Source organism: Crotalus tigris, unplaced genomic scaffold (genome assembly GCF_016545835.1).
Source record: "Crotalus tigris isolate CLP2741 ecotype Arizona unplaced genomic scaffold, ASM1654583v1 scf7180000017550.10884619, whole genome shotgun sequence".
Taxonomy (NCBI): domain Eukaryota; kingdom Metazoa; phylum Chordata; class Lepidosauria; order Squamata; family Viperidae; genus Crotalus; species Crotalus tigris.
In genome coordinates this window covers 3,939,414-3,961,931 of record NW_024096468.1, presented here as the reverse complement: position 1 = coordinate 3,961,931, position 22,518 = coordinate 3,939,414, and the positions used below count along the sequence as shown (strand labels likewise).

The window sequence follows — 22,518 nt, the reverse complement described above, 5'->3', positions numbered from 1 at the left end:
CTGCTGCTGAATTTACCCCTAGAGTTGAGCTGAGGGTACATAAGTGAAAGGAATAAAAGACACTTTTAAAAAAAATTTGGAGGGAAAAAGGCAAGATGGATGCCTTGATTAAACTTAGAAAATAGTTAGGGCATATAGTTTACATCTAAAACTTCTGAATCTATCTCCCAAGAGTGTCCCCAAGCATGATTCCCAGCAAGATATTGGAAACCTTCATGAAGCACTTGACCTATTTGAATTTGTGGTTTGACTGCAGTCTAAGATAGTGAACAAATCCAGACACTGTGCCTTATTTATGCTTTGAATATAACCATCAGTTATTTATTCAATTAGCCATGGTTAAGCAAACCATATCATGGTTTGTTATATGAACCTGAGTCTATATATTAGTCTTTTGCAAACTATGGTCTCCTGATACATTGCATTTCAGCTCCCCAGAGTTACGGCAAGTAACTAGCTATGCTAGTGAGAATTCTGAGAATTAATTGTCCAACAAATCTGAATAAAGAGTTGGAGAAGCTGTCTATAATGATTCCACTTAAACTATTTCCCAAAATCCTCATGAATGCAGTGATACCATCAGTAAAAAGAATGTCAAACCTTACCTTACTATTTTCTTCCAAGACTAGAAACCAAAATGACTCTTATTGAAAGGATTAAAATGAACACAGAATCCACAGACTTGTCAGAGCACTGAACAAAGCCTCTGCTATTTTCCTCAACCTTCCTCAGCAATGAGGTACATTACTCTACAGGTATTATGACCTAAATAAATTAAATAACCACATTATTCCTTTGCAGCACAGCCAATTTATAATCATGCTAGCTTGCATCACAACCACAGGTCCAGAGAAAGGAATATTATGTATACCCACAATTCAGTATTATGGATAGATATGGCTTCAAAGGCATACTTCATGTAGCAATTCCTCCTCTCTCTGGGCCCCTAGAAAGAATCTAGCCATGTTGCTATGCTCTACTTCTGAGGCCTTGTTCAGTTCTTCTGATAAGCTCCTTCACATTCAATTTTCCGATGCTTTGTTCTCCCTAGTGAGGATGTTAGACCTACTAGGGAAGATTTCGTGCTCTCTGAGGTAACATCACACTTCTTCATGCATGTTGGTTGCACATTTATCTGAAAATAGCTAATGGGAACCCTTTCCATTCTGGGTTGGGCATAAGATCTTTTATTGACTGTGGCTGTTTCTAAGGGAGCAGCTGTATTCTCAGTTATTTATTTCTACAAAGGGAGTTTGCACTGAAAGAGCATCATAATATGATTGGTAGTGCAGTTAGGTGATTTTGGACTTAAGTGGAAGCAGTAAGAGCTACTGTTTAAATGGAAATGTGTTTTGTGTTGGTTGTTTGAAAATGTATGGTTTTTTTAAGTTGCTGTTAAACTGCAAGAGCTCTACATTTCTAACTGAGAAAAGAATTTGCTGTTATCACTGTGTACAATACCCCTACGTTTCCCTCTCGGTTCAGTCATGGAATAGCTGGTCAGAAGCACCTGATGAACCATGGTAAGTTGCAGTTATGCTAGCCTTAATAATCTGAGATCTATATCTCCATACAGCCACCAGATGTTATTCAGTGATAGCTCTCATTTTGCCTACTTAATATGGTCTATAGAGAAAAATGGTGGGTAATAAACTTCAACAATACCCTTGCTCAGTGGTGTAACAGAAAATGTTTAAGATCATGTGCCATCTCAGTTACTACCACTACATCAAGCTGCTAACTGCCAAACAGCTGTTCAGCATGCTGGGAATTGTCATTCCATTCTCAACTGGATCACAAAATTCCTGAAAATTTAACTGTTACCCTTTGTAAGCTGGCATGACTTGACTTCAACATATCACTGTCCTTGCTTTATTTCATAAAAGGAATTCTGCTTTCTGAATTAACTTTGAGTTCCATATTGCTGTATGTATATTGAGAATACATAGGAATTACTTTTGAATAATCATATAAGGAATGCACGTTAATAATATGGGGAAGCTGGTCTGTGAATCACAATGGATGGGGCTTTGATACAAAACAAGTGACATCACCATAGGAGGTCAGGATTAGTTTTGGTTGTTTTGATTTTTAAATGTGTGTTTGTCTGTGACATATATTGCAATTTTCATGAGTTTCTCACTTTAATGTAGCAGAAAATTATGCTATCATTTTTGAAGAGTGTTACAAAAAGGAAATTGGGGTGACATGTACCCAAAAAACAGTGCTGTGAGATTTCCAATTTATTCTTGACATTAATGGCCTTTTAAAATCCTTTCCAAATTTGTGTCAGAAAATTCAACTAGATGATGTCTTCAGAAAAAGAACATCTCCAATAAAAAAACCAAAAAAAAAAAAAAAAACAAAAACTACTTAACCCTGTGAGGAGTTCTCTGATCATGTCTGTCTTGGATTTTCTAGAATTGGCAGCATTGTAGGAAGAGACACATGCTTGTTTAGGGTAGGCAAAAAATCAGAAAGATTTTGGTACATACTTTTGTGAATGGCAAGCTTATATCTTTAAAAAAAAATGATTAGTCTTAAAAGGTACTACCAGCCTCTTTCAGTTATTTGGAATCACTGGGTAGCTAGTAAGACTGCAGACTATAGTAGAGTATTCTCTACTATATGCAGTAAGCCTGCAGAGTATAGTAGAGAATTCACAGTAGAAAATATTGTCCAGGGAAAGACTAGATATTAACATGCATTCCTTGGTCTCACTCTAATAAACACAAAAACACACACTCCATTCCTAATAATTTCCTTTCAACATATTTCTCTTTTGGGGGTGGGAATAATGAGATCTGTAGTCCAATGTATCTTAGCCTTTGTTAAGAAAGGCTGATCTATGCAGAAAACTTGTTTTGTAGGTGCCCATGAATGCAGCTCATTGCTGCAACCATCTTTATTGGTAGTGTGCAATTAAAGTGTGACTTTTTAATCGAGTGATTCTGCATGTGAACAAATGTAAGAGGAAAAAAGCTTAGCCTCCCCCTCCAAAAAGGGGGAAGAAAAATAGATCCTTGATTAGCCAGATATTGGTAGCCCCAAAGTTCAAAGTAGCATTTATAAGATGTTTGAGTACATAGAGGGAAGGTACATTTGCAATCATATTTGACCCATATCTAAGAAGTGTAGCACACACCAGTCATCTGAACCTGAGAAAGCTCCTGAAGATAGGGTGGGTGATGCTGACAAAGCATCTTTTCCATTTGGGTCAGGAAGAGTTAATTCCACCCTGGTACTATTTACTCCTTGCGCTAAATGTCAGAACGGGCATCACGTGATTTTTAAATCTCCTGAGAGCGCATGGAGCATGCCCAGCTCTGGCTCTTGATGCAGGATGCCAGATTCAGTAGCAGCATAGCATCTTCCCCTTGTCCTACTGAGCTCTGACGATAAATTGGGGAGGGGGAGAACACGGCAATGATTGACTAGCATTGAAGGAGAGGAGCGGACGAGTGAGAAAGAAAGGGAGGGGGAAGAGGGACGGCTGCCATTCTACCAGAGGGAGAGGTGGCGGCGGCGGCGGCAGCAGCAGCAGCAGCAGGAGGAAAAAAAAAAGGCTCTTGGTGGAGTGAGCAGAGGCAGGGGAGGTCATCGCCATGGCTTGGAATCTGCCCACTTGGAGATGAGCCACACAAAGCCACTGCACAGTGAGTGTCTCTGTATCTCCAAGGCATCGAATAGCTGGATGCTTATATTTGTAGAGGCAGCTAGCCAGCCATTGACAGGTGCATTGCTTGAGCTTTTTATGGAGGATGTTGGTGAGAGCCAGGGCAGTGACAAAGAATCTTCAAACGAAAAGCTACTTCTTCCTGCAAAACAGAAGAGGAAGCCTCTAAATGTGGAGGAAGAGATCTGCTTGCATTGTATCCCATCCTTTTTGCTTGCACAGGGTTCTTACTGTGCTGGGCTCTAAATGATGCTGAGCTTGAGTGGCACTGTCACTGGGTAAACGTGCCAGAAAGCATGTGCTGCTCTGAACATGCAGGTAGCTCAGCAGCCTTCATGGCCCAGGGATGTACATGTGCATGTATTTGTGAAAGAGAGAAAATGCTTAGATGTAGCATCATATTCCTGATATTGTAAATTTGTCTCCCGCCCTAATTGGCGGGTAATTAGGGATGGAGATTTGATTTGGTTAAGCAAGTCAGGGATCTCAGCAGTTACCAAAAGAGTTTGCTCACACAAGCAGTCCGGTTGGATTGTCTAGGCTTGTTGCCTAAAGATATCTGTCTACCAAGAGAGAAAGACTAGAAGTGGGAGAGACAAAACAATCCTTCACAAGATATGTGTAGCAGATAGAGGAAGTCAAGCCGCATTGTGTAAAGGTTACAATTGCAATGCTCTGCATGCTGTTCTGTGAATAAGCCCCATTGAATATCATGGGTTTTACTTGTCACTTTTTGGATTGTGTTATAAAGCTTGATTTACGAAACTTTAAAGTTTTCTATTGCTCTAGGTATCTGTTGTGTGCATGTATGCTGTGATATATATGTCTGCATTGGAAGGACTGTCTGATCTTATATGACAAAGGAACAGGAAAGTTGTTGAGTCTTGTGATAACAGAAATCTAGGTAGAATTCAGATCTATTCAGCCATCAAATATGTTCTCAAAAATTAATCCAATAGTCAGTTTTAATTTAGGGGATTATTGAGCACTGCTCAAAATGTGGGTGCGCATATGGTTGTGTATGTATCTACACTATTAGGCATGCATAGGCATCAGCATGAATCTACACTGGTTATAGGCTGTGTTGTGTTGTGTTGCAGAGCAATTGTCCATGCTAGCACAGGCCATCACAGCAATGTGTCTCAATGGAATGTGTCTGGTTTCTTTAATGCTCTCACTAGTCTTTCAGATTAAGATATGGTGGACAAAATGTCAGCACATATTTATGTTATCAGTGTCATTCCATGAGGTTTGTTCATTGCACATTTATGCCTGGTTACAAGGGGACATAGCGTAGTTCTCACATAAAGCAGTGAAACAGGATTTAGAAATGTTTAAATGCTGACTTAATTTGAGTTTAGCTTTCTGGAAAGTATTACTTTTGACCTGATCATTTTTCTTAAGCAGACTGCACTATTAACTATCAGTGCTGCAAGAATCAACAGGAACAGTTGTCACCCAGTAAATTAAGCTGCCGTGAAAACAGGAGTTTCCTTAGCTCCAATTGGCAGCAGTCTGTTTGTGATGCAGAATCCTAGCTCTGGGCTCACTGTCATGAGATCTTAATAACTGGCTCTGCATCTATCTGTAGGAAACAAGAGTTTCTTCTGACCTCTCCAGTGGAGATTGAATAAATCAGTTCAGGCTTCAAAATCTGCAGCTTAAACATAGTACTGTCTGGGTCTAGTGTGAGGTTGAGGCTGAGATCCTTTCCTATAGCTGCTTCTCCCTCTTTTTCTTGCCATTGGCAGGAAAATAAAAACCTGGATTTCCTCTTCACAGAAAGAGCAGAAAACAGATTCAGTTTATGTGTTATTAGAAATCCTGTGCAAAACGAGAACTGGTTGGATGTAGTAGTTAAGGCATCAGGTAGAAACTGGGAGACTGTGAGTTCTAGTCCTATCTTGGACACCAAGCCAGCTGGGTGACCTTGGGCCAGTCACTTTTATCTCAGTCCTAGGAAGTAAGCAATGACAAACCACTTATGAAATCTTGCCAGAAAATTGCAGGAACCAATTCCAAGCATTGGATACAATTGAAGGAAGGGGGGGGGGACAAGGTTACAAAGCCTAATCAACAAGCACATTAAATAGGGATACTGATAAGATGATTTAGCTCTTATGTATTTTTCAACACCCCACTCCTAAAACCATTATATAGAAATCATGTTAATGAATCTTGTATGTATATGTTTATGTAATGGGTTTGGTCACGATGAGGCCATATATGATTGTGTTTGAATTGCGGCTTGTTGAACCACATTTTTGACAGACTGAAAATTTCAACTGTAATAATGCAGTACATAGGTTGGAAAAGTCAAATTGAATCCCCTTATTTTGAACCCACAATAAATTATTTATGCAGTAAAACCCCAAAAATGTGCTCTGATTCATGTGCTTTATCTATAAACATAATTAAGTATTTGACTTTTTCTTTTTTTTACAAAATTTGAGTAAATTTTAATGCTGTTGGTTTGATAGCTCCGGATCTGCAAATATTTTTACGTCTTTGCTAGGTATATTATACATTCCCTATGCATGAATTATAATGTATAATCTAAGCCAGGATCTGTGTGATTGAGATAAATAAAATCAGCTCTCGGGTAACTAGGCAGGAAACCTTTTCTAAGTTAAAAAATAATATTTTTCCAGGGTGACCTAATACAATATAATTTGAGTACGCAGTCTTTTTTTCTTTATAAATCTGTTACATTTGCAGACCTATTTGTAACCATTCGTCTTCTACATTAAAAAATAATCTTTCTCACCCATTGTATAAAATTTCAGAATAGTCTCTTGTAGCTGAGCTTTTTTATGGCTACTAAACTGTAGCAAGCCTTTTCCTCCCCCTCCCCTCCCCCCCTTTTTTTAGTCAAGATGTTGTTCAGCCAGTTGCTTCATTTTGCTGTATCCCAAAAGTCAGCGTTTGGACCTTTGGGGAGTTATATTTTCTGACTGAGCCTTTGGTGATCTTGGGTTAAGATTATATATGTTTTAAGTATACTTAAAATTTCATACTTGAGTTATTTCGGTTCTTTAGGAATTAATTGTCCTATTCCTGTCCATTATTAAGAATATTTTCTCTTTGCTTAAGCCATATTTATTCTTTTCATTAATATTTCAAAAAAGTTTATAATGTAAAAAAAGAAAACCTTAAAGGATAAAAGTTCATGCAAAACTCGCATAGACAAAGTGTATGGCAACATTTCACATAATAAAATCTTTCCTGGGTAAAATGTTCAAATATCTTTTAAATAGGAAGAAAGGAAAACTACTGGAGTTTCTTAAGGAAACAAAATTCACAATTATGGTCCCACACTTGAGAATACAGGAGTGCAGTGGGGACATCTGACATTTTAGAAAGCATGTGGTGGATGCTATCATAAAATGTCTACCATAATCACCTCACAAAAAATCATTTCCACAGAGATCAGTCTGGTAAATTATTACTCACTATCTATTCACCCGCACTAATATCTAGTCTCTTTTTCCTGGCCAGGAGACACATTTCTAAAATAAGTAATACTAAGCTTCACCTAGCCATCATTTACATTATTAAGGAATGCTGGTAAGGCTACTGCAGGTCCAGAAATTTTCTTCAAAATAAAAAATGCCTGGACTAGCGAGGAAATGTCACCAAGCACATTCATATTCTGGGGAAAACATAAGGTTGTAGAGAAGGGCCACTGAAGGTCTGAGGAGAAAAAAAACCAGAAAAGAATCTAGAAATTTTTACTGAATGGGCCTTTTACCCATCCCACAAAAGAATTCACATCTGTAACATTAAGACTCAGTCTTTCTATTTAACTGGCAGGGCAACTTAGTTGCAAACAGCAGGACACAATTTCTGGAGACTCATAAAATTTTTACTATTATGTATGGAAAGAAACTGTTCTGGATTTTTTGTAAAACATATAAAATCATTTCTTTGAAGTAAGCGCAGAAAACTTAACTATGAGTTTTCTTCCAGATACATTTTTTTTGCACAATAAAACAACTCGACTATCATTCTTTATAATTCAGGCATTCTTTTATTAAATTGTATTTCTTGCTTTTTCAGATATGGAAACCATTATTTTTTATCCTCTAAGTTTCCTCATTAGCTAACTTCTTATCTGTGGATTAGTTGCAAAGCTTCTTGCTCATTGCAAAGCATTTGATGGAAGGCTCTTTATAAACTTTCTTTCTACTTTGGGCACTGGCCTGGACTGTTAGTAATGCCTGCTACTGTTCGCTGGTGTGTGTTACTGTGGACACAGATGCTGTTATATAAGAGAAGTCTGACCACCATCACTAATCTATTGAAGAGTTTGACAAACTTCCAAAGAATTTTGTATTTCCAGAACATGTTTTGAAACTACTTTGGCAGAGTATGGTCTTTCCAAACTGTGGCTGTCTAATTCTATTAGGACTGACAGTTCCCAGGACTCTCAGCTAGCTGAAAGTCTTGCCAGTTGGAAATTTGGCCAGTTCCAGTAATCAGAGAGCCATAATTTCTAAATATTGCATGACAATAGTTGAACACAATCATCTGAAAGCACACTGCCCCTTGACTCAGAAAACCTTAAGCTTGTAACTTATCTCTCAGATTTCTGCTATAATTGATACATACCCTCTGTTGGATGGTAGCAAATGCATCTAGAAGTTCATAAAAATAAGCAGAAGCATGTTTTGGTTGAGATTCTTCAAAAGAACCATATAAATAAGATTATACACACAATCTTGAAGTTTTGAAAAGTTGATACAGTAGTAATGCTGATTATTGCATATTGATCTTGATGTTTTATTTCTTTTCTGAAGCAATGCCAATATATATATTGGAAAGGTGAACTGTTTTTTATTCTGATGCACATTTACACAACACATTCACATTTACACACACACACACACACACACAATATTTACATCCTGTATCCCCACAAGCCTTAGATCTGTCAAAACTAATTTTCCCATCTGGAATTTTTCAATGCAAGATATCATTGAAAGGGAAAAATATTGTTTGCCACCAGGTTGCCACCAAGGACTATGGTATATGAATGTTGCTTGTTCCATCCCTCTGAGAACTCTGCCATGCTGGTTTTTTATTTTATTTTTCTCCATTTTATTATACGTTATAGCAAGATTACAAAAGAAAAAAAGAATAGAATAGAATAGACTGCAACAAAGGTAAACAGTGAAACAAACAAAGAAACCCTAAATACATTAACAAACTAAAAAGAATCCTAAAATCCTTTCCTGGTCTCCTAGTCAGGAAAAATCCTAAATAACATAGAAGAAAGGATAACAAAAAAAATAGTAGAAAAATATTAAATAAAAATACTAAGCATCTACAAAATATATTAAATATATAGAAACTAGAGTTACTGCTGTAACTCCTAGAAATCCTCTCTTCTACCTAAGAAAAGTGAATAAGGACAGAGAAAGCTGTGTGACAAATGGCTTTCAAGCAATTGCTGTCCTTATAGAAGAATGCCCGCCAAACTATTTAAGCCCAGTACTGTAATCATACAGTTCAACAAATAAGGTATTTGGGAAAATAGCAGCATTTTGCTAGATGACATGTTCACATGTTTAAGTTCCATATTTCAACTCAAGGATTGTTCCAATATATTCTTGTTCCAAAACTGTCTCCTCATTGGGCTGTAGACCAAACCTATTCTTCTCAGAAACCTTAAAGAAGTCATATGTTGATGGATAGCTCTCTTCTCACAAATATACTTATTTTTAGTGACATATTTTCTACTCAGTTTGTAGAATTTGCACAATGCAATTCTACAAGACTATAATATCCTCCCTTCTTTTTAATGTTTATACGAAGCTGCTGGGGAGCTGGAGAGGTTAATTGAGATATTGAAGTGAGATCATCTGAGCAGTATTTCTGTGTGTCATTTAAGTCAGATAGGACTGATCAGTCAAAATGAATATTCGGAAACAAGCTAGAAAAAGACAAAAAAAAGTTGAAATCAAATGTTAATACAGGACATGCCTGCAGTTGCTTCCTGTAACTACAGCAGGTGCAAATGACATTGTACCAGGCAATCAGTGCATCTGTAGACACTTGTCTTGATGCTTGCTACATTCTCAGAGTTCAACATGACCTGCTGGCAAAGCACAAGCCTCTAACATCATTTTTATTTCTAAGAATATCACAACTCCTTTCATTCTCAGCACGAATAGTTAAGAGAAAGAATAGTTACCCCATATCATATAATTAAGTGTCTATGTATCTACCGGTATATAGGGAATACAGAAGCTGTATGATTAAATAATTGCACAAGGTATACTATCAATTTGTGGCTGATGTAGTTTACCAAAATGGCATCTTCTATTTCTCCTCAGTTAAGTATATTCATGATTTATTTGTTTGAGAGACAAAAGAATAGTTGCCTTGTGTTATTCACACATTGATGTGTTTTATGTAATAAAAGATGCATCTTTTAAATGTTTGAGGACAGTACATAATGGTTTAATGAAATCATTGCTTCTGATTAAGAAAACAAGAACCTATTACAAACTTTTTAAAATCTTTGAAAAGGATCCTGCTTGTGAATTCAGAACAGAATCTGTTGGATATCACTGAGATACCGTAGTTCTGTATTTCTTCTTATTTTGAAACACTGAACATTGAGGTATACATTTTTAAAAATTATGAAACTCAATTTTATTGTTTTGTTTTGTGTACCAATTGCACCTGTTCCTGAACTGGAAGACACTGTGCCAGTTCATTATGTGTTGTTTACCTTATATGTGGTTTACTGCAATGTGATGTATGTGGAACTGCCTTTGAAGACCACTTGAAAGCTTTACCTGTTCTAGAACGCAGCATCTTCAGCAATTATGAGTATGCCATGTAAGTAGTTCTGCTTTGGGAAGTGTCCTGGTTATTGGTAGGCTTCTAAATAAAAATTAAGGTGTTTTCACCTAAAAAGTCCTATATGGCATAGGACCTAGTTATTTGAGGGACTATCTCTCCATTGTTTCTGCCCATCCGGTAATATCAAACATAGTCGTCTTACTATCCTATAATATCAGATATAATTATCTTACTATGGTTCCCATCCATTCAACTAATATCATCTGGTGGGATTAAGGAATCATGACATATATTGTTGTACCTGCCCTCTAGAGCAGGGCTTTTCAACCTTTTCACCCATTGTACCAGTTTTAGGATATGGCAACATCTGAGTAAACCACCAGTCGCCTAGCAAGATGTCAAAAACTTGATGACCAAAAAAAAGGAAAAAAGTGATAAAGTACAGGTAATCCTCGACTTACAACAGTTCACTTAGTGACTCTTAGAAGTTACAATGGCACTGAAAAAAGTGCCCCCCAAGCCACAGCCTAGCAAGATACCTGCCTGCCCGCCCAGCGGCACTCTTCCTCCTGTCCAAAATTTTCATTGTTGTGAGCATTTCTGTTGAAGATTGGCAGCAGGGGTCGGGTGGGGGGTGTTTGGTTTTTATTCCCCCATCTGCTGGGTGGTTGCAGCAGGTTTTGGTCACTTCACATGACCCTGGGACATGGTGACCATGATAAATAAATATGAATCAGTTGCCAAGCATCTGAATGTAAATCACAAGACCCTGGAGATGCTGCAACATTCCAGCTGATCGGCGTTTCTTCTGGGCTCAGCAGAAGCGTCAGGATCAGTGCTGCTTTCCAGCTGATTGGTGCTTCTTAAGAGCTCAGCAGAAGCACCAGGATCAGCGCCAAGCTCCAGGTGAGCCTGGCACTGATCCTGGTGTTTCCACTGAGCTCTGACAGCCCTGCAGCTCCAGCCATCTCTCACTCAGGCTTGTGTGGTGCTGCCTGAGTGAGAGATGGCTGGAGCTCATCCCCCCCCTGCTACCACTTTTCTAGGATGGTTGTGTACCACCTGCCAGGTGCCAATGTACCACAGGTGGTACCTGTACCACTGGTTGAAAAGCCCTGCTCTAGAGCAGCATCCCTCCCAAGAGATTCCAATGGCCCCAATTCTACTTTTTTGTTTGCTTGAGCCTGGTTTTTTTTCCCTAGGCTTTGGGTTAGGGTAGGTTATGAGCAACTTTGGTGAAGTGTCTTAATGTCTTTTCCACCAGTGCAATCATCTTCCTTTTTGGTTTCCTGTTGTTCTATTTCTTTGATTTTCAATTTGTACACCACTTGGATTCACCAAGAAATTGAGTAGTTTTAAAATATGAAAAACATTTAAGGTTATTCAGTTGTAACTATGTAGTAAGGGGCAAGATGATGACACTTTTATGTATTTTTCACTGTTGTATAAGAGAGGGAGAAAATTTCTCTAACATAAAGACAACTGAAAACTTGCTATTTGGGGAGAATGAAATAAAGGCCAGTTAGTGAGATTCCTAAGACTTAAATTTCATAAAAGATTCATTCTGTGGTCCAAATGATGGTGATACAAACAAGAGAGAGAGATATTTCCTAACAGCAAGTTTGATAATAACAAAAGTCCTTTTCAATTTTATTGAGCGAACTGTTTTTTTTTTAATGTATTAGTATCATTTGGTTTATGTGATGTTTTTCACGTTAGGATGATATGTTCATATCATATTTTAGTTTTTACAAGTAGTCCTCTCTTAGTGACTGCCAAGACAGAAGTCATTCATGGTTATAAACAGTAAGGAAAAAATAACTTTACAACCAGTCCTTGCATGTATGATTTTTGCAGTCTATAAAACAAAAGAAAGCTTATGGGAAGATCATAAGCAAGTCACAGTTTCACTTAACAACCAAGCCGATGATCCCAATTGTTTTTATTAAATGAGAAGTACCTGTATATGCAAGCAAACACTTGGTCACAACTGATAGTCTACATGTGATGTACTGTGTAAATAGAGACAGTAATTCTTCTTAAGGTCATAGTTATTTGAATGGAGGTATATCTCCCATGTGCATTGCTGCCCTACATTTCCTACTTTCCTGTTATCAGGGTAAAGTGTTCTGTGCCTTCTAATCACCAAGTTCAGAATTAGATGATGTAGGTGCTGGGCTTTTATCTCCAGACCTGCGCATTCTGCAGCTCAGATCTGATGTCAAGCAACAAGTAATTCTGGCAAACACTTGCCAAATATTATACCTTATGAATTAATCTTCCCTTGTGACTGAGCGATGGTTGTAATCCTTGAATGTTACTGAAAACACATGTCTGTGCAGATTCAAATACACTTTCTCTCATACAGGCACACATGCACATTTGGCTGTCAAAACGGAGTGTATTTCATTTTTTAGATGAGGCAGTTCAGACAGTTGAACTGGGTGATTATTTTTTCGCACATTAGGATCAGAGATAAATTAGATTGCTTCCCATAGTCTACTCTATAACATAGAATAGATAAGACTCTGCGGTTGTTATATTTTAGAAAACCGTATGTTCCTGCATATAGTGTAAACAGAAGATTTACGTACATGTTGGACCTATCTACATTCTGATAACTTATTCAAAGAAATACATGTCATAAAGAGTTGATAAAAAAACAACAAAATAACAAATCTTCCCTGAATGAAGCCCAAAAGAAGAATTTCTACATTTTTCTTTGGAAGATCATTGCCATTAGTTTTTTTTCAAGTGCACAATTTCAATATTGAGATTTCTCACAGTTGTCCATGACCTTTACTTGTTGCTCTCAGATCTATATTAGGTCCCGTTGAACTGTTGTCTATAGAGACTTCAACTTTGTCCCACATCTCTCTAAAGGATAATATAGTTGGTTTTGTTTTCATTGAACAGTTTGCCTAAATTCAGTGCTTGTGATTTGTAAACTATGACATGGCTTATAGTTGTACATGAATCCAGGCAATTGTGACTTATAGGATAAACTTTGATGTAATATTTATGAACTCATTCTTAAAATAGTGAATGCTCTAAGCCAGGGGTGTCAAACTGCCAACCCACGGGCCAGATGTGTCGTGCTGAAATCGCAGCCACCTATTTCCAGCAATGGGAAAAAAGTCACAATACATGATGTGACGTTGTGAGTTTGACACCCCAGCTCTGAGCTAATGTTGCTAAAATATGAAATAAAGGATTTGGGAGCAAGTGACAAGAAATATTATAGCCAGAGGGCTTTGTCATTACAAAAATACAAACCCTACTTGGCTCTGTTGTTAAACAGACTATTTAGTGGACATATATAGAACTTTTAAGCAGTTTCCTAGATGGCCTATTTCTTTCTCCCCTACCCAATATTTAATTCCTTATGCCAACTGTTGTTTGGTTTATTATGCACTTTTCTAAAGGATAATTGGGAGGACCATCTAATCCATAGATGAGAACTGAATTTCCATAGAAACATGTTTTCTATTTCATCCAAATTATGAAAATATATGTTGGGACAGAATCTTTAAAAAAGAACATGGGTTTAAGTCTGCTGGCCTCCTCTGTTCCCCAAGGAATTAATAAAGCAAACATAGCTCTGTATCCTCTAAATAACCCCCCATTCCTCAATTTACTGTGGTTTCTTCTAAAATAGCTTGGCTTACAATTGTTTGGTATGCAGCCCAGGTCCATGCATTTTAGTCAGAGAGTCTGATTGGGATAGTGTTTGCATGTATTGAATGCAGTTCATCACCATGCATGAAGCAGGAGCTTTTGGAGACAGACTTCTGCAGAAGGGTGACCTCAATGTTTTGGGGAAAAAAGTGGATGTATTATTCAGGATAATGCACCAAGGAGGAGCCAGATGAAACTTGTGTGAAATGACTCTGTGCAAGTATTTGCTTTTTAATATGTTCCCATTTTACTGTGGTGGTGATATAGTGATTGAGATTTAGATTGCCTCTAGATTAGAATATCAAAAAGAACTGATCTTTGAATAAAAGACAAGAGTATAACTCTAAGAAAAAAAAAGATCTATATGTCATATGAAAAATACTTTAAATAGCAGTGTTATTATTTGACAGCTTTTCCAAAAGCCCAGCATGTTGAGAAAATGCAAGTGAAAGACATTTAAGTTGGAGTAATTAAAGTTGATGTTCCATTGTGATAAGGTCTGTGATAAAACACTGAAATGTCAGAAAACCAGGACTATCTGAAAGTAATGCTGTATTGAATTATTCAGGTCATACATATAGAATTCTTACAGCAAACTAAAATGGGGCTGAACTGTTTGTGGTTCAGTGTATTATAGAAAACCTAGCCATTATCTTAGCCTGTTGTGTGAATCGGAATCTGTATTAAAGCACAATATGGTATGCTTTTTGGGACACAAAATGTTGTGTGGTAACAATAATTGTCTTTTGTGTAGTTGGAATTAGTAAGTGCATTGTTTTGCTTAGTCAAATTTGCTGTCAAATGTTTGCTTACCCCATTGCCAATCTATTATCTCTGCTCTGAATGACTAAACATAAGTAAGGTAAGCTTTGAAAAAACAATCAGCTGCTAAATCAAGGTAAAGCTTGTCTTAGTATATGGGATTCTCACTGACCCTCCCCCACGGGAGATTATTAGTAACTGAGTCTGATAGTCATTTAAAAGTAAAATGAATCCCTGCTTTGGCCTGAAGCTGTAGGACTACCTACAGAATTTGGAAGGTTGGCATTTTTTGGACACAAATTTAGAAATAACATAATAATATCATGTTTTTATCAAGAAGAAAGGAACAGGAATATTTGGATTGGGGTCAATGAGCCCACGCAGAGATGTATAAAAGAAGTAATTTCAGTGTATGATTTAATAAATTCAGGGACTTTAACAATTCAGCTGAGTCCCTCATCCTTAAGGGAGTAGTAAAATAAGTGATTTTATTGGTTAAAGAAATGAATTTGAATTAATGTGGTTAGAATTTTGGATGGAACTCTGTTTGTCAGGGTAAATGTCTGGGTATTTGATTTTTACCTTATTTATCTACTAGGATGTGACTACAGTTCCCTGTTCAGGCTTAAAGCTGGCTTTGTGATTGGAATGCTGGCACAACCTCTCAGCCCCACTTACTTCATAAGGTTGGTGTGAGGATAAAATGGGAAAAATCTAAACTCTACCTTGAGCTCTTTTGCAGGAAACTTTGGAATTTTAAATAATCAAACAAGTAGGTATGAAATATTTAATGAAATATAAGCAACACTAGGCACTGGAGGGGAAAAAGCAGGGAAGACTTGTATATACTAGCTTGTGACCAGATGTGGAAATAAAAAGAAAGCTTTTCACAGGTTCATGACAAATGGAAGCTCTTTACATATTAGAAAGTTCTAATCTGCAAACCTTTGCAAATGTCAGTATAGGTTAAAATCAAAGATAACTATCACTGGTCCATGAAAGAGGAAGGCAGGGGGGGGGAAATTCACATATTGACAAACTTTTCATTGGAATCTCCAACATGCCAAATGAAAGTGTGCCAGAATTTGCATTAATTTAATCTTGTGGATGGATTTCAGGCAGCTGCTTTTGTTTCATCCCTTTAAGCTCTAGGAAAGCTTTGTGCCTTGACCTCTGGCCTGTCTTCATCCCATCCCCACTCACTCAGCCATCCCTCTCCCCCTGCCTTTCAGTTCCCTGATGGACTCTAATGAGTCTACAGCCCCACCAACAGCCACTTAGAAGGGCATTAATTGTAAGCGCTGGGAAAGCAATAATTAAGAGATAATGAGGAAGCCTTTGTATGAGTCTGAGCATCCTGTGCCCATGTCAGCAAACAAGCTGCGTGGGTGCTGAACACCCAGTTACTCCTCTTTACCGGCTTAGCTTGTTGGCCTCAAATGGAGCTGATGCAATCAGCCAAAACACCCTGGAAGCTTGTCAATGCTCAACAACTAGTTTTGCTATTAGAAGAGTTAAGGGAAGAATTTCTAAGGGTGTGATATTTTTTGTACAGTTTTAGGATATGACCATATTCCCCGAAGCCAATGGTATATGCTTGTTTTCTGACCGACTTCTTTATGCTTATTCTTTTCATCCCACCCTTGCACAACACATTGTGAAAGCAGTTTGAGAAAATAAATGTCAATAAATAAAGAATAAAAAAACTGACTTTACACATTATCTAAATATGTGGCTTGTTTGCGCTGGCTTAGCATGGCTTGTGAATCATGGTTTATGGCTTAGTGTTATATATGAATAGATCACTTTGTACTTTTGTTCAAGACAACATGGTTAAAATAAGGCATGTCGTAGCACAGTATTTGATTCCAACTGCAAAAGTTGATAGATAAGTTCTATTAATGGCACTGAAATAAGTTCAGGAAAGAGGGTGAAGCAACTTTTCATCAATTGTCACCAATAGTTTGCATTTATCATGGTCTCTAATATTTCTTAATCTATCTATCTAGCAGATGTATGTTCTGCCTTTCTGAATTAATAGATTTAATTCTAAATTGTCGTGAGATGGGCAGCTATTTAAATTCAATCAATCAATCAATAGGAAGATCAATTTGCAAAATATACTTCAGATTAGCAGCCACCTTGTTGTTTTTTTAAGGCAAGAGTCTTGGGTTATTTGAAATACTGATAAATAAATTAGGATATAAGATTTAACAGACTCAAGTCGCTTCAAAAGAAGAAGGTATTTTTAAGTGCTTTAAATCCTTTGCATGTGCAGTGCAACAAACTAATAGAATAGCTGACACACTGATGATGAAGTTGATCCTTGTGTGTGAACATGGGATGTCATCAAATAAAAGCCTGTATACGTGCAAGGCAATGTGTGAATAGAAATGATTGGGTAAGCTTTACTCCGCAGAAATGCATGATGGGCTGATTCGCGTTCACCTTCCACTTGGTTAAACCAGGACAGCAAATACAAACCCAGCCACCTTCTCTTCAGCAAAACATTTCTTAACTTATCACATGCCTTTCCACACATTTACAGGCTTTTGCCTTTGCCCTAAAATTCTTGTGCTTAAATTCACAGGGTCTGACTTCTAAAGGAAAGATATTATTAAAAGTGACCTGATGTGTTTATAAGTCTTTTTTTTTTAGTTTCTATTTCTGGTTTCTTAATATGAGAATGGAGTATGTGCTTGGGCTTCTACTAGCAGTTTACAATTATTTTTATCAAGAAATGTACACTCCTACTCTGACATCCACAACTGCTTATAAGTATAAGCACAAAAATATAAAATATGCAAAGCAGGTGGGGAAACAATACACTGTAAAAATAGGGCTTGCAAATAAAAGATTACATTGTGGATGTTCTTAATTCCAGGGAATCAACCAGGGATGCCATCATGTAGAATATTCTATCCTATTTACTTCTTGTCTGGTTTTATATTTATACAAAGAGAGTTATCTACATTTCATAATTACCAAGTACTTTTATGGGACTGTATTGCCATTTTGCTTTCTTTAAGATTCTACTTTCCCTAGTCGACTCTCATTTTGTATACTTCTGTGAACTTGGAAACTTCAACCATGGAGTCCCTCCATGCCTGCTTATACTTATGAGTAGCATATTGGTTCAGTCAGCAACTCATAAGGGATCACACTTTGCTATCACAGTGACGGGGTAATTTGTTTGGTAGTGCTAACTGGTTTCTATACAAGGTCAGCAATTTACAAAATAACAACAGAATAACAGAATTGGAAGGGATCTTGGAGGTCTTCTAGTCCAACCCCCTGCTCAGGCAGGAAACCCTATACCATTTCAGACAAATGGTTATCCAGTCACTTCTTAAAAACTTCCAGTGTTGGAGCATTCACCAGCTTCTGGAGGCACTGATAATAATCCACTGATTAATTGTTCTAACAGTCAGGAAATTTCTCCTTAGTTCTAGGTTGCTTCTCTCCTTGATTAGTTTCCATCCATTGCTTCTTGTCTTGCCTTTAGGTGCTTTGGAGAATAGCTTGACTCCCTCTTCTTTGAGGTATTGGAAGACTGCTATCAGATCACCCCTAGTCCTTCTTTTTATTAAATTTAATCTTTGTCTACTGAAAAGCAACCCCATGACGCAGAATGAGGTTTTGGGAAAGAGATAATACCACCTGGGTTTTTTTTCCCAACAATGCCAATGGTCCTTCAGCCATTTAGCATATGAGAGCTTCAAACTGAATAAAGAAAGGAGCACACATATTGGCCTCACTGCATTCTCTTTCAGATTTCCAGGTATAGGTAGTCCTTGACTTATGGCCATAATTGAGTCCAAAATTTCTATTGCTAAACAAGACAGATACTGAATTTTGCCCCATTTACGATCTTTCTTGCCCACAGTTTTAAGTTAGTAATAGGTTGTTAAGTGAATCTAGCTTTCCCATTGGCTTTACTTGTCAGAAGTTTGCAAAAGATGGTCACATGGCTCTGGAACACTGCAACTGTCATAAATACATGCCAGTTGCCAAGTGTCTGAATTTTGATCATGTGATTATGGGGATGATGCAACAGTTGTGTTAAAACTTAACTTATTTTTTTCTTCATAGTTTTCTATCTGAAATAAGTTTTCTTTATCTGTTGGGCAACATGTAAATATGCAATACTCACCCGCAGCCTAAAACAATATACGGAAGTCCAAAAGAAAAGTATGAACAAGTCATCTAAAAGGACTCAGGTTGTAATATTATCACCTAACTAAGGAATATTGAGATAAGTGTATATCGCATGGCTGAGCATTGATTTGTTGTTTTTTACTTTTAGCAGGAACATCAGAAGCATTTTAGTTAACATGCTCTGTTTATCTAAAGATTTTGATTATGAAGTTATGTGAATGAATATAATATTGACATAAGTTTGAAATCAGGAAGCTTCCTCCTCAGTATCCCTGCAATCTGACGAGATGATAAATCTTGCTCAACATCACCATTTCTTGGTTCCTAACAATGCCCTTGTAATGAATTCAGTGCACAATCCTCCCAACATAATTAAAAGGGATGAGAGAATCTTGTTGGATTGAAGTGAAATCCATTTAGTCTAGAGTGTTTTCTAAGAGGACTGCTGCTGCTTCCCTATTGTTTGTCCCTGGCATCCTGATTATGAAGTGGTAATTCCATTTAACCTATAATGGCTAATAGCTGTGGATCCAATCTCCCCTGAATGTGCCTGTTTTTTTTATAAAACCATCTAAAAGCCATTTTCAGTCCATCTAAAAGCTCTTTGCAAGAGCTTTTAACAAACGTTCTCCTGAGAACCAAACCTTTTATTCAGCCCCACCTTCCTCACTTGCTTTGCTCTCTTATGGGTTATTCCTTGCTCAGACATTCACTAAGTAGCATCAGTACTGTCCAGAGAGGGGACCTCTTGTGGCCGCTTGCATAGGAGACCGTGTAACCTGCTACACCGTGCCACCACCATGAGGCAAGGCAGGTGGGGGAGGAGGGTGGAGCTGCCCCAAGTGCCCCTAGGTGCCCAGAGGGAGACTGGAAGCTTCGTCTGCTTGCAAATTGGACAGTTGGAAACCAAGTGATTCACTCCATTTCCAACTGTCCCATTTAGAAGTAGACAAAACTTCCAGTCTCCATCATTTCTCTGTCCGGGCGAAAAGCTGGACTTACTTGCACTGCTCCAAGGGGCCAGCGGGCTGCGGCTGCTGCAGGACACCATTGGCCCCTGTATACTCACCACCACTTGTGCTGGCCACACCAATCCCTGGGCTTATATTTGGGGCAGGGCTTATATTAGGCCTACCCCCCAAAAAGTCAGGCTAGGGCTTATTTTGGGGAAAACACAGTAATTAGTTATGTGCTGTTTGTAGACATAAAATAAACTTTCAGGTGTTATCAGGGCTCCTTCTGAGGAGTACTGCCTCCTAAGTACAGATAGTCCTCCACTTATGACACAATTGAGCCCCAAATTTCTGTTGAGTGAGACAGCTGTTAAGTGAGTTTTGCCCCATTTTACAACATTTGTAAAAACAGTTGTTGACTGAATCACTGAAGTTGTTAATAACACATTTGTTAAGTGAATTTGGCTTTCCATTATCTTTGCTTATCAGAAGATATCAAAAGGTGATCAAATGACCCCGGGGCACTGCAACATAAATATTAGTCAATTGCCAAGCATCTGAATTTTGATCACATGACCAGGGGGTTGCTGCAATGGTCTTAAGTGTGAAAAATGATCATAAGTCACTTTTTTCAATGCCATTGTAACTTCAAACAATCACTAAATGAACTGTTGTAAATCAAGGACTACCTTAATTTGTCTTAGCTAATAAAAGCTGCCAGAGGGCAACATGTTGAGAGCTCCTAATTTTCCCTGTAATAGAGTGAAGATTCCTCTTGCCTAGCAATTCTTGTTATATTAACTGTAATAAAAAACAAAGCAAGAGGCTAGCAGTGAAATCTTTTAGTAGGACAGCCAGAATGACCAATCTATATATCTTGAAAATTGGACTGCTTTTGGAGTAATCAGTCAAAGCTTGCTTGTAGAAGTTGGAAAAGTTAGAGGGAAATGTAAGTGGGCCACCCATTTGCTTTCTTTCTGAACCTCCCTTTTTTTTCTGGCAATCCTTTTTCTGGGAACTTCATTACAGCTAATAGCATCATATCCAAACCTTTCAAAAGCATTTTTGTGCTGCCCTACAGGTATTTTCACCACTGTTGTGCTTGTAGTGCCATGGATTGCCCACAACCTGATCAGTTTCCTGTCCAGCTTATCATGGGGAGTGCAAAAGTTGGTGGGCAACAGGTCTGCCTCCTGTTTATTATGAGGAAATGAGGAAAAAAGAAATCATGGTTGTACAATTTAAGGAAGTATGGTGAAAATACAGCCAAGCGTGACTTTAGCAGGGAAGAAGAGAGCTGAGGAGCTGAGAAGTGGGATGAGGTAAGAGGTTTTGCCAATGGTTCATCACTCTAACTTGAAGCCAGAAGTTAATCAAGTCAACCACAACCAATCAGTTACCCAAGCCCAGTGGCATCATCGGAGGAATGCAGTACTGCAAAATCAATCTAGATTAGCATAAGTACTACTTATGGAAGGCTCATGGAGGGTCTATTTCCATAATCATGCAGCATAATACATTGTGCTTTCTAGCAGCATGAATTGATTAGTTAAAGAAGACTTTTAAAATTAGTCCAAAGTGCATGAAATGAGGCTGAATCTTCTTACAGTTCCACAGCTACTGGATGCCATATCCTCCACACCGGATGTTTCTAGACGCAATCCTCCTCCTCCTCCTCCTCTGCAATCTTTTGAACAATGCTTTGTTAATAAATACAATCTTATATAAATTCAGTGACAACTTTTCAGATGTTGGCATTCCCATGTGATATCTCATGACATGTCAGAGATTTTAAGAGGTATTTCATGGAGACAGTGATGCCATTTGAGGATCTGGTGCCCCTCATGCACCATGCAGCCCCCACTTATTTTGTTCTAGCATCCAAAGCTTCCTTAGAGATGCTTTGCTGAAGGGCAATTAAAATTAACATCTATGTAATATAAATATCCAAAGTCAGTAGGAAGTGGGTAGCTCTGGAATTTGGTGCACAAATGCTGGAATATTACCAAAATTTATCTTTTGATGCTGCAATGTACAAGTCAAGGAGTGTATCTGGTTATGGCAAACATCTGAAAAATAATAGGAAGATAGTGGAGCAAGTGTTACCTCTCATTGTTCTGGGATATGATTTTTTTTAAAGTATGCTAGCTCTCTCTTGTTGAACTATTCACACTTATGCACAACATAAATTGGTTCTGGTGCCTCTGGTGTCTCACCAATTAATCCAGCTGTCTGGGGATCTGGACCACAGTAGCTCATAGTTTCCTGAATAGTCTGTCATTGCATTTCAGTTCCCTCTGTGATTTTTATTTTTATTTTTCAGCAAGGCAGAGAGCCATCTAGCCTCCTCCTGTAGTATATAATTCTCCTTGATTTATGAATGCTTTGCATTTTTGGTGTGGGTGGAATTCTGGTCTTATCTTGAAAAACAGTAAGATTCCTCTGGTGCCTGGCCTGTAGGGGCTAAATGTTTTTTTT

At 37.9% G+C, this 22,518-nt stretch overlaps 1 protein-coding gene across 1 annotated transcript in view; it reads left to right on the top strand.

The window, feature by feature from the left end:
- Positions 1–3,326: 3,326 nt before the first annotated feature.
- The window catches only part of PLEKHA6 (pleckstrin homology domain containing A6), a 182,034-nt gene continuing 162,842 nt past the window's right edge, over positions 3,327–22,518 (top strand). Inside the window, exon 1 of the mRNA XM_039340845.1 lies at positions 3,327–3,656. The gene's annotated coding sequence lies outside the window, so the exon portion shown is untranslated. The remainder of the gene's footprint in view (positions 3,657–22,518) is intronic.